We start from the raw sequence: 16,849 nt of genomic DNA on the forward strand, positions 1-16,849 counted from the left end.
AGTGACACAAGTTTTGTTTTAAACAAGTCTTTAAAATAAAGTTTAAAGACTAACTGAAAACCTAAACCACAGTGTATGACCATAATAAGATCAAGATCACACATAGGTCACTGAGCACTAAATTTCATGTCACTCCATTTTAATCACAGATAACAGATGAATGAAACCATGAATGCTGATATCTCTGAGCCCTAATGTGAGCATCAAAAAGAATCCGAGTCAATTGTTCTAAAAGTCAGAAAACTTAAATATTCACACTTTTCATCCTTCTCTCTTTCCACACAAAGAAACTGATAAACTGTGAAATTTCTGAAATCACTGTTTTCCCAGATAAAATATTTTGGAAATTCTTTTCCCACATTTGTAATAATTTAATAATCCTCATTTCTTACCTGAGAAAGACAAATAAGACTTTTCTTCTTTCTAAGGACTAAATTGGGCTAAGGAAAGCATATTTCTCTTACCCTACATACATTCAAAGAAAATATGGATGTTTTATTGATATTTATTGATACTGGACTTATAATCACAAAAACTTAAAATACTCTTATATTAGGCATTGAAGACTTTGGAATGTGTGGACACAAATATTTACTTGGCAGTGTTGTATGCGCTGAGCAAAGGTTTAAAAGCAAACTGTTGCTTATGGAATCTGTGCTGTTATGGAAACTGGACTAAGGATGAAGAAAATAAGATTAGAAAACATTGTCATAATGGATAGGAGCTCATTTAAAAACTCCATATAAAACCTTTCTTCCTTGAGTTATGCTTAAAACCAGCCTGATCTCCTATTGTTATCATCAAGTTCAAATAACTCTCCTGAGGTTTTATAAGCCAGGCTGATCTTTATATTCTTGCTTACCCAGGATTCTCATTGAGCCTCAGTTACAGGATGTGGGGAGGAGTATTACAGAATCTGTAACAAATTGACCTTATTTAACAACACCGAGAGATTACAAAGATCTTTAACACTAGCACTTGATTTCTATTTTTATAAAGATGGACTCATCCTCCTTTTCAAAACTAAGCTGGAAGGCAATCAGTTCAGTTCACTTCAGGCGTTCAGTCATGTCTGACTCTTTGCGATCCCATGGACTGTAGCACACAAGGCCTCTCGGTCCATCACCATCACCTGGAGTTTACTCAAACTCATGTCCATTTAGCCGGTGATGCCATCCAACCATCTCATACTCTGTCGTCCCATTCTCCTCATGCCTTCAACCTTTCCCAGCATCAGGGTCTCTTCCAAGGAGTCAGATCTTCGCATCAGGTGGCCAAAGTATTGGAGTTTCAGCTTCAACATCAGTCCTTCCAATGAACACTCAGGACTTACTTCCTTTAGGATGGACTGGTTGGATCTCCTTGCAGTCCAAGGGACTCTCAAGAGTCTTCTCCAACACCACAGTTTAAAAGCATCAATTCTTCAGTGCTCAGCTTTCTTTATGGTCCAGCTCTCACATCCATTAATGACTACTGGAAAAACCATAGTTTTGACTAGATGGACATTTTTGGCAAAGTAATGTCTCTGCTTTCTAATGTGCTGTCTAGGTTGGTCATAACTTTTCTTCCAAGGAGTAAGTGTCTTTTAATTTCATGGCTGCAGTCACCACCTGAAGTGATTTGGGAGCCCCCAAAATAAAGTCTGTCACTGTTGCTGAAACTCCAATACTTTGGCCACCTGATGCAAAGAGCTGACTCATTTGAAAAGACCCTGATGCTGGGAAAGATTGAGGGCAGGAGGAGAAGGCGACGACAGAGAATGAGATTGTTGGATGGCATCACCGACTCAATGGACATGGGTTTGGGTAGACTCCGGGAGTTGGTGATTGACAGGGAGGCCTGGCGTGCTGCGGTTCATGGGATCGCAAAGAATCGGACACGACTGAACAACTGAACTGAACTGTTTCCACTGTTTCTCCATCTATTTGCATGAGGTGATGAGACCAGGTGCCATGATCTTAGTTTTCTGAATACTGAGCTTTAAGCCAACTTTTTCACTATCCTTTTCCACTTTCAGCAAGAGGCTCTTTAGTTCTTCTTTGCTTTCTGCCATAAGGGTGGTGTCAACTGCCTAAATGAGGTTATTGATATTTCTCCCGGCAATCTTGATTTTAGCTTGTGCTTCATCCAGCCCAGTGTTTCTCATAATGTACTCTGCATATAAGTTAAACAAGCAGGGTGACAATATATAGCCTTGACGTACTCCTTTCCTGATTTGGAAACAGTCTATTGTTCCATGTCCAGTTCTAACTGTTGCTTCCTGACCTGCATACAGATTTCTCAAGAGGCCAGTCAGGTGATCTGTATTCCCATCTCTTTCATAATTTTCCAGAGTTTGTTGTGGCCCACACAGTCAAAGGCTTTGGCATAGTCAATAAAGCTGTAGTAGATGTTTATCTGGAACTCTCGTGCTTTTTCGATAATCCAGCAGATGTTGGCAATTTGATCTCTGGTTCTTCTTCTTTTTCTAAATCCAACTGAACATCTGGAAGTTTACGGTTCACATACTGTTGAAGCCTGGCTTGGAGAATTTTGAGCATTACTTTACTAGCATGTAGGATGAATGCAATTGTGTGGTAGTTTGAGCATTCTTTGGCATTGCCTTTCTTAGGGATTGAAATGAAAACTGACCTTTTCCAGTCTTGTGGCTGCTGCTGAGTTTTCCAAATTTGCTGGCATACTGTGTGCAGCACTTTCACAGAATCATCTTTTAGGATTTGAAATAGCTCAACTGAAATTCCATCACCTCCACCAGCTTTGTTCGTAGTGATGCTTCCTAAGGCTCAGTTGACTTCACATTCCAGGATGTCTGGCTCCAGGTTGGTGATCACACCATTGTGAGTATCTGGATCATGAAGATCTTTTTTATATAGTTCTTCTGTGTATTCCTGCCACCTCTTCTTAATATCTTCTGCTTCTGTTACGTACGTACCATTTCCATCCTTTATTGTGCCCATCTTTGCATGAAATGTTCCCTTGGCATCTCTAATTTTCTTGAAGAGATCTCTAGACTTTCCCATTCTATTGTCTTCTTCTATTTCTTTGCATTGATCGCTGAGGAAGGCTTTCTTATCTCTCCTTGCTATTCTTTAAAACTATGAGCCATGCTATGTAGGGCCAACCCAAGACAGACGGGTCATGGTGGAGAGTTCTGACAAAATGTGGTCCACTGGAGAAGGGAATGGCAAACCACTTCAGTATTCTTGCCTTGAGAACCCCATGAACAGTATGGACATTGAAAAGATAGGACATTGAAAGATGAACTCCCCAGGTTGCTAGGTGCCCAATATGCTACTGGAAATCAATGGAGAAATAACTCCAGAAAGAATGAAGAGATGGAGCCAAAGAAAAAACAACACCCAGTTGTGGATATGACTGGTGATGGAAGTAACTCTGATACTGTAAAGAGCTATATTGCATAGGAACATGGAATGTTAGGTCCATGAATCAAGGCAAATTGGAAGTGGTCAAATAGGAGGTGGCAAGAGTGAACATCAATGATTTTAGTAATCAGCAAACTCAAATGGACTGGAATGGGTGAATTTAACTCAGATGACCATTATATCTACTACTATGGGCAAAAATCCCTTAGAAGAAATGGAGTAGCCCTCATAGTCAACAAAAGAATCCAAAATGCAGTGCTTGGATGCAGTCTCAAAAATGACAGAATGATCTCTGTTCTTTTCCAAGGTAAACCATTCAATATCATGGTAATCCAAGTCGATGCCCCGACCAGTAACATTGAAGAAGCTGAAGTTGAATGGTTCTATGAAGACCTACAAGACCTTTTAGAACTAACACCCCCAAAAAATGTACTTTTCATTATAGGGGACTGGAATGCAAAAGTAGGAAGTCAAGAAATACCTGGAGTAACGGGCAAATTTGGCCTTGGAGTACAGAATGAAGCAGGGCAAAGGCTAATAGAGTTTTGCCAAGAGAACACACTGGTCATAGTAAACACCCTCTTCCAACAACACAAGAGAAGACTGTACATATGGCCATCACCAGATGGTCAACACCGAAATCAGGTTGATTATATTCTTTGCAGCCAAAGATGGAAAAGCTCTATACAGTCAGCAAAAACAAGACCGGGAGCTGACTGTGGCTTAGATCACGAACTCCTTATTGCCAAAATCAGACTTAAACTGAAGAAAGTGCAGAAAACAACTAGACCATTCAGGTATGACATAAATCAAATCCCTTATGATTATACAGTGGAAGTGACAAATAGATTCAATGGATTAGATCTGATAGAGTGCCTGAAGAACTATGGACAGAGCTTCATGACATTGTACAGGAAGCAGGGATGAAGACCATCCCCAAGGAAAAGAAATGCAAAAAGGCAAAATAGTTGTCTGAGGAGGCCTTACAAATAGCTGTGAAAAGAAGAGAAGTGAAAGGCAAAGGAGAAAAGGAAAGATATACCCATTTGAATGGAAGGCAATGAGAAGTTTTAATAGAGAAATCCTTAGTCACATTCACTTTAAGATAGGAATTGACTGTGAGCACAGACTAAACTTTCAAAATAAAGCTGCTTGTGGAATAAAAGAAGCCATCTTGATGTGCTGTTCTATGTGTTAAAGGTACAGAGCTCAAAACTGCATCATCAATGCTACGAATAGCCAGAAGTATGGAGTACATATCTGTGGGGCATCTCTCATAAAGACCTCCTATCTATTCTTAGCACAAGTGAAGAGGAGCAAACCTCTCTGTTCACTGACTGCTTTTCTGGATTATATCCTGTCCATATATTCATAAGGTGATTTACTTTTTTCCTCCACTATAATAAAATTACAGCCTGGTATTTTCATTTGTCTGTTTTTAGATGTTGATGTCATTACTGCTTTCTTGAGTCTTAAAGTTAGCCATCAATAAGAAGACATTAAGGTATTTGTGTTTATTTTGATCTTTCTGGATACTTAGGATAATGTTTCAGTGCAAAGACCTCTGAGGTCAATTGACTTGAGTAGAAGTCTAGGCTTTGTCACTGTGAACACTGGGGAAATTTCCTTAATCTCTCTAAGCTTCTCTAGAGTGATGGAGAGATGATTTTAAAAAATAGCATATATAAACTATGACAAAGCCTGACTGAGAGGGTTCATTCAGTAAGACAAACAAGAGGACATTTTCATAATTAAAACTGAGTGTTTGATCTTAGGAGTTATCTGACTCCTGCATTTCAGTTTATGCATTATGGAACAATTAAGGCTGTAGAAAAATGCATTACACTGAGAATTATCCAGATCTTAATGCCTGTTCTACCGAGGAAGGGGCGAGCTAACTATTGCCCAGAGGACAACCAGTCTACAACCTGTTTTTGCAAATAAATTCTTATTAGAACACAGTATATCCAGTCATCACATACCACCTATGACTACTTTTACTTTGCAAAGGAAGAGTTAAATAATTATGACAAAAACTGTATGGCCTATAAAGCCAAAAATATTTACTACCTGGTTTTTCTGAAAAAAGTTTACTTACCCCTCCTGATATTAGAGCTAGCTGTGCAAGCGTGTACAGCAAAACCAGTATCAGAACCTATATAGTCTTATAGATAATTTCAACCTTAATAATTAAACTTAATCTACTAAGAAAAGAAATTATAAGCATGGAAAAAATAAACTGTGACTGATAACACTTTGACAAAAAATTCCAGGAGAATAGGCCATGATCATGATTCCAGTGGAATGTCTTAAAAATCCTACATTCTGATCGGGGGGTAGGAAGATGTTGAATGTAAAATAAAATTTTCTTAACATATTTTCCAACTTAAATTATCAACACTCAAGTAATTTGCAGAAGAAAAAGTTTATTCCAAAACAGACTTATTTCCTGAGTGACATCTAGGTATCGAAGAGTCTACAGAAGTGTTATCTCATGGGCACTGAGTCATTTTTTATGTGTATCTGTTTTTAAAGTTTAAACAATGAACACTGCTCAAAAGACAGAGACTCATGGAAAGATAGCAGTCTATCAGCCTTTCTTAATCAGTATTTCATGAGATCATTAAGTCCTGATGGTCCAAGACATCCATTATATATAGTGAATCAATTTATCTCCTATGCACCTAGAATGGTAGTAGTATACTATCCTTAGGAGAACTCAAGAACGAGTAGCTCAATCATTTTCTACACGCCTTCAGTTCAGTTCAGTTCAGTTGCTTAGTCATGTCCAACTCTTTGAAACCTCATGGACTGCATTGCGCCAGTCCTCCCTGTCTATCACCAACTCCTGGAGTTTACTCAGACTCATGTCCATTGAGTCGGTGATGCCATCTAACCATCTCATCCTCTGTCATCCCCTTCTCCTCCCACCTTCAATCTTTCTTAGCATCAGAATCTTTTCCAGTCCTTTCCAATGAGTCAGTTCATCACATCAGGTGGCCGAAGTATTAGAGTTTCGACTTCAGCATCAGTCCTTCTAACAAATATTCAGGATCTTCTACCATGCCTTAGTTTTCTCATAGAACACTAGTAGACAAAAGCTGGTACTTACAGGGTTGGGCTATGATTTAGTCACATTTTCTTGACAAGATGTATAATGCCCTACTCTCTGTACTCAGACTTGACCATCAAGGAATGTCTATGGGTTGTGAATTAGATCCAAACCAACTAGGATAAGAGATTATAAAGAAACCACAGAATCATCACAGCTCTGGAGTTAAACACCTGCTGATAGTGAGACTTTGGTAAACTAAATGTAATAATGCTTGCTGTGCTGTGCTTAGTCACTCAGTCATGTCTGACTCTATGTGACCCCATGGACTGTAGCCCACCAGACACCTCTGTCCCTGGGGATTACAGTCCATGGGGATTCTCCAGGCAAGAATACTGGAGAGGGTTGCCACGCACTCCTCCAGGGGTTCTTCCCAACCCAGGGATTGAACCCAGGCCTCCCACCCTGCAGGCAGATTCTTTATCATCTGAGCCACCAGGGAAGCCCCATAATGGGCTTACAACTTAGTAGGGGCTCAATAAATGATCATGGTTATTAATTTTTCCTACAACTATACCCAATTCTCAAAATCATCTAGTAGAAAGAACCACCTTGATTTAAATGCACCATACCATAATAGCCAACCAGAGTCTCATAAGAGAATGTTTAGAAGATGAGAATGGAGGAAATACTTGAGAATATCTTTCAGATTTTCAGTAGGTTACTGAGTCAGAAATTCAAAGATGTAAGTGACTAAAGAATCACTATTCTTACCATCCCTACTTAAAAAATAATGCAATTTTATAATGCCTGAATTTTTAAACATTGATTCAAACCTTAATAGAAGGAACAATGTTTTACAGTTCTAAGGAGACTATAACCCTTAAAAATTCTGAATCACCATAATGTATACCTGTAACTTACACAACATTGTACATCAACTTTTTCTCAATAAAAATAATTAGGAGGACCAGAGCATACAGGTTTATTGTTATATGAAAGTGAGAAGACTCTTTAACCTATAAGAAAATTTACTGGTAATTAGGAAAATACAAATAAAATGAAAATGAGAGACCGTTTTCACACATCAGTTTGTAAAAACTAAAAATAAATAATAAATATCCATTGTTACCAATGAAGAGATAAATATTCTCACACAGAATTATATATTGGTTCAGTCTTTTCAGAGGGTAATTTGATTATCTGTTTTATTTTCACATCTTTTCACTCAGTAATTTCACTTATATGAATCCATGCTGCAAAATTCTGACATGTTTGAAGATATGTGTTCAAAAAGTATACTTTTTGTAATTAAAAACAAACAAAAATTCCATCAATTGGAAAATGTATACAGCAATTATGATTATACTATGTCATGGACACAATACAACCATTTTAATCATTAAATAGTTTTTATATGCTACTTTGAAAAATCATCCCAGATATATTGTTAACTGAAAAGAGACTTTAAAAAAGCAAATTCCAGAACAATCTCCATAGTATGCTATTATTTATGTAAATATTATTTTTGTTGATAGGGTGCATTTGTGCACATTTATGCACAAACATAATTCCATCTGCAAAGAAAAGTATGAGGAAAGATACATACCAAACAGATAATAGGATTCTATCTGGGGAAAAAAAGATGGAATTGGGAAAAAGTTAATAGAGAAGATTAATAGTTTTACACTCTACTTACTAATTATTTTTAAGTTATTTAAAATTTCCATCAAGCACACACTACTTTTGCAATCATAAGTACTTTGAATCATTACTAATAGATATGATATCTATGGTTCCTACTGGGTTCAAATATAGATCTAGAAGTTCCACCTAATAATGAAGGTTTCTATCAATATGTCAGAAGTTTTTCCCAGTTTTTCAAAAGTAAAGAACAATAAACATTTTAGGATAACTATAAGTACAAAGAAACGGATAGCCTAATTTTAAATTCAACAAGCATTCATTTAGTACTAGCAATGTGTCAATCATTGAGTTTCTTGGCATTGAAAGATTAATAAAACATATAGACTCTTGCTTCAAGGAGTTTTCAGTTTAGTTGAAGCATCTGATATGTAGACAGATCGCTTCAATATCCTAGGACATGCAGAGATTGAATCATCAAAAGGCTATAATAACAGTGAAGAGGAGGCCCAGAAAGGAAGTCTGGATAATGTTTGCTCGTAAACTCTAAGGAATTAATCTCTAGGAACTGAGAGTCATCCATCTAACTGCAAATAAGCCCAATTAAAAACCAGAAAATACTAAACAGGATATGCCCTAATAACTCTTCAATATATTTTTCTACTTAAGGAGTAGAAAATTAAAGATCCATGTCAACACCACATTATACTTTAGCTTACTAAGAACAAGTGAAAAGATTTGGAATTACATGTTTATTTATTTCTTGTTGAGTTCCCACCAATATGTGTGTGCATGCTAAGTCACTTCAGTCATGTCCTACTCTGTGATTCCATGGACTGTAGCCTGCCAGGCTCCTCTGTCCATGGGAGTCTCCAGGCAAGAATACTGGAGTGGGTTGTCATGCCCTCCTTCAGGGGATCTTCCCAACCCAGGGATCAAATCTGAGCCTCTTATAACCCCTGCATTGACAGGCAAGTTCTTTACCACTAGTGCCACCTGAGAAGCCCTTCCACCAATACAGTCATGGGCAATTATTCAGTCATTTATAGTTTATAAAGCATCTACATGTACATCATTTCACGCCCTCCTTACAATTTTTGTGTTAGATGGGAGGAATCTTTTCCACTGAACAGATTAGAGAAGGGAGGATTACAGAGGTTACAGTATACTGTCCCTAGTCAGATGACATTCTGCCAAAAATGGGGCATTTTTCTTCATCTGAAGGAAGATTCTGGATTTGAAAATACAATATTTAATAACTAGAGAAAATATAATAAAGTGTTCCTGTTTTCTCCATAACAAACAGCAGGACTTTTTAATGCCATGCTTACACGATTACAGTAATTATCGTGGTAACAAGAGTAAAACATACTGTTAGAAAAGGAAAAAAAAATATCACCCTAACTTCCCTGAGAACCCCTTAGAAACACTCAAAATGGCACCTTATATTTTTTCAACTCTTAATTACTTCATGCAATTGTCCCTCCAACCAAAGCTCCTTTTACCGATAATTTAATTTTCCATTTCCATGAATTACTTCACCAAGTTACTACACCAACCATGTGACATTCAGGAAGTTAAATACAAAATAGTTTATTTAAAAAAGGAAAGATTTAGAATCACATAATGTAAATTTCAAGAATATGTATGTTTCAGGTATATACTGATATAAGGGCTCAAATAATGACATAAGGACCCAGATCCTTTCTTTCCATTGGTTCTGCCCTCCTCAGTGTTGGCATCAAATCTCAGAGGGCAAAATAATTGCCAACAGTTCCAGACCACAGGCTTCCAGGTTCAAATCCAATAGGAAAAGTGCTTATACCTTTTTCTTAGCAACTCAAGCAATTTTTGTTTTGCCTCATTGGCTATTATTGAGTAACATATTTATTCCTAAACTTTGGTCAGAATAAAAGTGATACTTTTAATGGTTAGGCGTAAATCTCAAGTCAATCCCTGAAACTGAGGATGAGCCAATGTGACACAAAGCACATAGAACAAGAAGGAAAACACAGTGTATCTCACCAGGAAAATCAGTTTACAGTTGCCAGAAGGAAACTTACTGGATTTTGAAAGGCAGAAACAATAGTCATTCATGACAGATCCATATTGGTCTTATATTAAACTGCAAGCTCAGTTTTGTATTAATTGAAGACTGAATGCTGGTTTTGAAGCATAAAAGTACATAAGGGTAAGAAAAGATGCTATAGATCAGGTTCCCTGAGAAGCAGACTCTGAAATGGAGATCATTTGTATGAATTTCACTTAGACATGCATTTATCAACTTCTAAGTGGGTGAAGGAAGCAGTACTGAGCAGTGGAAAAGTTTGAGCTCTGAAAATGTTGGTCTTAGTCAATCCCACAGGGAACTTTGAAGCTAGTATGGTCTCCAGAGTTGTCCTGAATTTAGGCAAGTAATTGATTTCCCACATTATCTAGTATTGGATATAGGCTGCTCCTATATCCCATTACTGGATATAACCTTGGGTGAGACAACAGCCTTCCCTGAAATGAGTTCCTGGGAGACACTCAGTTGCACCCTCCCAGCAGATAACTACCAAAAGCTGGGGGAAAGAGCACCTTGATACTGATGTAGCTAATCTAGGCAGCACACCGCAGCATTCAAGGGTTTACCTCTCGTGCTACCCAGATCCATTGGTAGTGATAGGCAGCCTCCCCAATAGCTCAGCAGGTAAAGAATCTGCCTGCCAATGCAGGAGACACAGGAAATCTGGGTTCGATCCCTGGATCAGGAAGATCCCTCGATCCCTGGATCAGGAAGATCCCTTGGAGGAGGAAATGGCAACCCACTCCAGTATTCTTGTCTGAAAAATCCCATGGACAGAGGAGCCTGGTGGGCTACAGTCCAAAGAGTCACAAAGAGTCAGGCATGACTGAGCGCATGCACACACACACACACACACACACACACACACACACACACACACCATCTCCTTTAGCATTCTGGTTGATCGCTTCCTGGGAAAACTTGCAAGTAGAAAGTTAGTGGGACAAACTATAGTCCTCCACCACTGCAACTATTCTCAGGGCCTCAACTGATATTTATCATCTCCTTCCTTTACTACCAATTTAAGATTCTCCTCCACCTGCCACAGCTAGTTCCTTTGCCAGTATAAGCCCATTTTCATCACTCCTTTCTCAGGTTGCTGCCCTTGTCCACTTATGGTCAAAATTAGGCAGCAGAATACCAAGAGGTGTCCCCTGGATGTGTATTTGAATCTGGTGTGTTCATTATATAAACACAATCCTACTTTCTCCTGATGATGACAGTCAATTATCCTTACCAGAGTGCTTCCCTCTTCCCCTGCTTTCTAATTTTTTGGCCCAAGGATATCAAAGTGACTGGATCCTTAGTCATGGGTCAGAACTTAATGGGATGCTTTGTGGGTCTTCTGGTAGATGGATTCTCCCTCTGAGACCATAATCTCTAGACCCATAGAACCCAGAGTTATAAGAACAAGAAAACCAATTTCTCAAAGGGTCTCAAAGTAATAGGAAGCAGGTCAACTCCTACTACCAATCCTTGGTTTCCAGACCTATGCATTTGATCTTGCTGGGGACACAGCATCATATAATGGTTATTGATCAAGAAAGATTGTATCTGATATTCTATGCCCTTAGAAAGCTGTTTATTCATTACTTCGTTACTCTGACAGGCCAGCAGATCTTGGTACAGAATGAAACAGTGAATAAATGGTCAAGCACTCACAGTTGCACCTCCTTTGCTGTAAAGTGGGTCTCTTGGTCTGAAGCCATATTATATGGAATTGTATGTCCATGGATTAAAGACGACTCACCCCTTGGATAGTAGAAACAGCTGAATCTCTGTGGACAGGAAACCCAAAACCATACCCAAAATGTATTCCAATCCCAGTCAACATTAATCTCTCCTCATTCCATGGTGGGAGGGGTCCAATATAAACAACTTATTGTAATAACTATCAAATGGCTAGCTAATCTTTTCAAAGAATGGTGCCAAATCAAGGGCTCAGCATTGTCTCTGTTGCTGGAAGTTTAGACATTAATCAGCAGCAACACAGCTGAATTAGCCTGGGTGGTGATGACAGGCTGATAGACATCTCCAGGTATAATCACTGTTATCTATTTAGTTGTTTCATAAAATTTAGTACAAATTTTCTCTATTATGTATTAATATAATGCAAAAGCTTTCACACAAGATGAAGTTAGAGACTAAACTTATACTCCCACTTGAAATGATTTTTAAAAACCAATAAAACATATGAAAGCACAGTTTCAACATACTAGATACCAAGTAACAAAAAACAGTGATTCCCTTCAGTTGAGGAGATACAGCTGAGAATTCATCCCTAAAGTATGGAAAAAAATTGCCAACCCAAAATTGTATATTCAGTGATAATATCTTTCAAAACTGAGGATGAAATAGAAGTCTTTTGAAAGAATTTATCAACAGCAGATGTGCACTACAAAACATGGTAAAGTAAGGCCTTGAAGTAGTAGGAAAATGATACTAGATGAAAACATGAATCTACACAAAGAATTAAAAATAGCAGAAATGGTTACTACATAGGCAAATACTTCTTTTTTCCTTATTATTTAAATGTCGTGAAAACAATTGGCTTTTTGAACATAAAGAATATCAACATATTATGGGATATGTAGCATATATTCATATGTAAGTATTATAAAATAAGAGCACTAAATTGGAAGGATAAAAATGGAAGGATACTACCATAAAGTATTTACACAATTTTTACAATATATGAAGTGGTATAATACCACTTGAATGTAGGCTGTAGTAAGTTAAACATGTTTTTAAACTCTAAGTCAACCACTAAAATAACAAAGAGTTTAACAAAAGAGACAAAATGGAATCATAGAAACTACAATTACTCCAAATGAAGGCATAAAAAGAGGGAGGAAAAGAAAATAAAGAACAGATAAGGCATATAGAAGATGAAAAGCAAGAGGATAAACTTAAACACAACCATGTCAATGATCACATTAAATGTAAATGCCTAAAAGGAAAAAAGATATTCCATGCAAATGGAAGCAAAAATAACTCTGGGGTAGCAACACTCAGACAAAGTAGACTTTAAAATAGCTTATAATAAATGACAAAGAAGAGCATTATATAAATAAAAGAGTCAATCCAAGAAGAGGGTATAATATTGATAAACATATGCACCTAGTTTAGAAGCACCTAAATATATAAAACAAAAATTAACAGACAGAAAGTGAGAAATTAATAGTAATACAAAAATAGTAGGGGACTTTAACACCCACTCTCACCAATGGCTATATCATTCAGATAGAAAATCAGCAAGGAAACACTGACCTTAAATGACATACTAAACCAGATTAACTTAATAAATACCTACAGGACATTCCATTCAAAAAAATTCTTCTCAAGTGTACCTGGAACTTTTTCTAGGATATATCACATGCTAGGCCATAAAACAATTCTCAATAAATTTAAGAAGATTGAAATTATATCACAACTGCAATGGTATGGAGCTAGAAATCAATTTGTTGTTGTTTAGTTGCTAAGTCATGTCTAACTCTCTTGTGACCTCATGGATTGTAGCCTGCCAGGCTCCTCTGTCTATAGGATTTCCCAGGCATGAATACTGGAGTGGGTTGCCATTTCCTTCTCCAGGGGATATTCCCAACTCAGGGATTGAAGTCATGTTACCCACATTGACAGGCAGTTTCTTTACCACTGAGCCACCAGTGAAGCCTCAGAAATCAATTAGAGGAAGACAAATTTTTAAAAACACACAAACATGTGGAGACTAAACAAACCTGCTACTAAAAAAAGGCTAAGTCAACAAAGAAATCAAAGAGGAAATCAGAAAATATAAAAACAAAGCTTTCCAAAATGTATGGGATGCAACAAAAAGAGTTCTAAGTGGGAAGATTACAGGCTACCTCAATAAACAAGAAAAATACCAAATAAATGACCTAACTTTCCATCTAAACAAATGAAAAAAGAACACACAAAGCTCAAAGTCAGAAGAAGGTAAGAAATAATAAAATCAGACCAGAAGTAAAACAGAGGCCAAGAACATCAGTAAAACAAAGAGCTGGGGTTTTTTGTTTTATTTTGTTTTTTTAAAGATTAAAAAAAATTGATAAACCTTTTGCCAGGCTTATCAAGAAAAAAGAGAGAGGACTTGAACGAACAAAATTAGAAATGAAAGTGCAGAAGATACAACCAAAATATAACCCAGCTGAGCTACCAGGGAAGCCCTAAAATATAAACAATCATTAAGAAAATGCTACAAACCATTATATGCAAACAAATTGGATAAACTAGAAGAAATGAATAAATTCCTAGTAACATACAGTCTTCCAAGATTCAATCAGTAACAAACAGATAATATGAACAGACTGATTACTAATATTAAAATTGAGTCAGTAATCAAAACACTCCCTACAAAGAACAGGATCTGACAGCTTCATAGGGGAATTCTATCAAACACTTATAAAATTAATACCTATCCTCCAAACTACTTTCCAAAAAAGTCAGTGAGGATAGAATACTCCCAAATTCATTCTGCAAAGTCAGAATTACCCTGATAACAAAACCACACACTACACAAAAGAAAAGAAAGAAAATTACAGGCCAATATCCCTGATGAACATATATGCAAAAATCCTCAAAAAAAATTTAGCAAAGTAAATTCAACAATACATAAAAAGGAGCATATATCATGATCAAGTGGGATTTATTTCCAGGGGTGAAATGATGGTTCAATATGTGTAAATCACCAACGTAATACACCACATTAACAAAATAAAGGATAAAAATTACATGATCATCTCAACAGATATAGAAAATGCATTTGAAAAAATTCAACACCTATTTATGATGAAAAACTCTCAGCAAAGTTGTATAGAGGGAATATACCTCAACATAATAAAGGCCATGTATGACAGACGGACAGCTAACTTATACTCAATGATGGAAAGCTGAAATTTTCCTCTAAGATCAGGAAAAAACAAGAATGCCCACTCTCACCATCTCTGTTTATCATGGTACTAAAGTCCCAGAAATAAATTCAAATTAGAAGGAAAGAAGTAAAACTCACTGTTTGCAGATGACTTGATACTATGTATAGAAAATCCTAAAGACTCCACCAAAAACTATTAGGACTAATAAATGATTTCAGTAAAGTTGCAGGATACTAGATTAATACATCAGAAATAAACTGCTTTTTTATGCACTAACAATTAGCTATCAGGAAGAAAAATCAAGAAAACAATTATATCAAAAAGAATAAAGACTTAAATGTAAGACCTGAAATTATAAAACTAGAACAAAACATAGTCTGTCCACTTTTTGACACTGGTCTTAACAATATTTTTTGGATATCTCCTCAGACAGGAGAAATAAAAGCAAAAATAAAAAAACAGGACATATTCAAACTTAAAAAGCTTTTGCACAGTGAAGGAAACCATCAACAAATCAAAAAGACAACCTAATGAATAGAAGAAGATATTGGCAAATTATATGTTTGATAAGGGGTTAATATGCAAAATATACAGAGAACTTACACAACTCAATGTCAAAAAGACAATCCAATTAAAAAACGGTTAGGCTTGATAAGCAGTTTTTAAAAAAAGGACACAGTTGGCCCAACAAACATATAAAAAATGCTCAGTATCACTAGTCATCAAGGAGATGAAAATCCAATCACAAAGAGATATAAACTTATTCCTCAGAATGGCTGCTGTTAAAAAGACAAAAAAATGAACAGTGTTGCTGAGCGTGTGGGAAAAAGGGAACTCGAGTACACTGTTGGTAGGAATGTAAACTGGCACAACAACTATGGAAAAAAATATGGAGGTTCTTCAAAAAGCAAAAAATAAAACTACCAAGTGACGCAGCAATTCCACTCCTGGGTATATATCTGAAGAAAATAAAAACACTAATTTCACAGTTCAATGTTTTCATTATTTACAACAGCCAAGATATGGAAGCAACCTAAGTGTCCACCAAAAGATGAATGAATAAAAAAGACAATAGAATATTGGCCATAAAAAGAATAAAGAATGAAATTTTGCCTTTGCAACAACGTGGATGGATCTGGAGGATATTATGCTTAGTGAATTAAGTCAGAAAGATAAAGATGAATAGTGTATGTTTTCATTATATGTGGAACCTAAAAACTAAAATAAATGAATATTTTAAAAAAGAAACAGGCTTATAAAAACAGAGAACAAGCTAATTGTTACCAGTGGGAAGAGCGGTGGGTGGAGGGACAATATAGGTGAAAGGGATTAAGAGATACAAACTACCAGGTATAAAATAAATAAGTTACAAGGATGTAATGTATAGCATAGAAAATACAGCCAATATTTTACAATAACTTTATATGAGGTGTAATATAAAAAAAAATATCGTTACTATGTTGTACATTTAAAACTATTAGAGTTTTCCTCTTTATGATTTAAATGATGAATGGAAGATGAACTAATTTTAAAAATTAGGATAGGTGTTAGCTCTTCTCTAAATTTTTGGTAGAATTCAGCTGTGAAGCCATCTGGTCCTGGGCTTTTGCTTGCTGGAAGATTTCTGATTACAGTTTCAATTTCTGTGCTTGTGAGGGGTCTGTTAAGATTTTTTATTTCTTCCTGGTTCAGTTTTGGAAAGTTGTACTTTTGTAAGAATTTGTCCATTTCTTCCAAGTTGTCCATTTTATTGGCATATAGTTGCTGATAATAGTCTCTTATGATCCTTTGCATTTCTGTGTTGTCTGTTGTG

Source organism: Giraffa tippelskirchi, chromosome 6, assembly GCF_054371585.1.
Source record: "Giraffa tippelskirchi isolate mGirTip1 chromosome 6, T2T-mGirTip1v1.2.pri, whole genome shotgun sequence".
In the NCBI taxonomy this organism is placed as follows: Eukaryota; Metazoa; Chordata; class Mammalia; order Artiodactyla; family Giraffidae; genus Giraffa; species Giraffa tippelskirchi.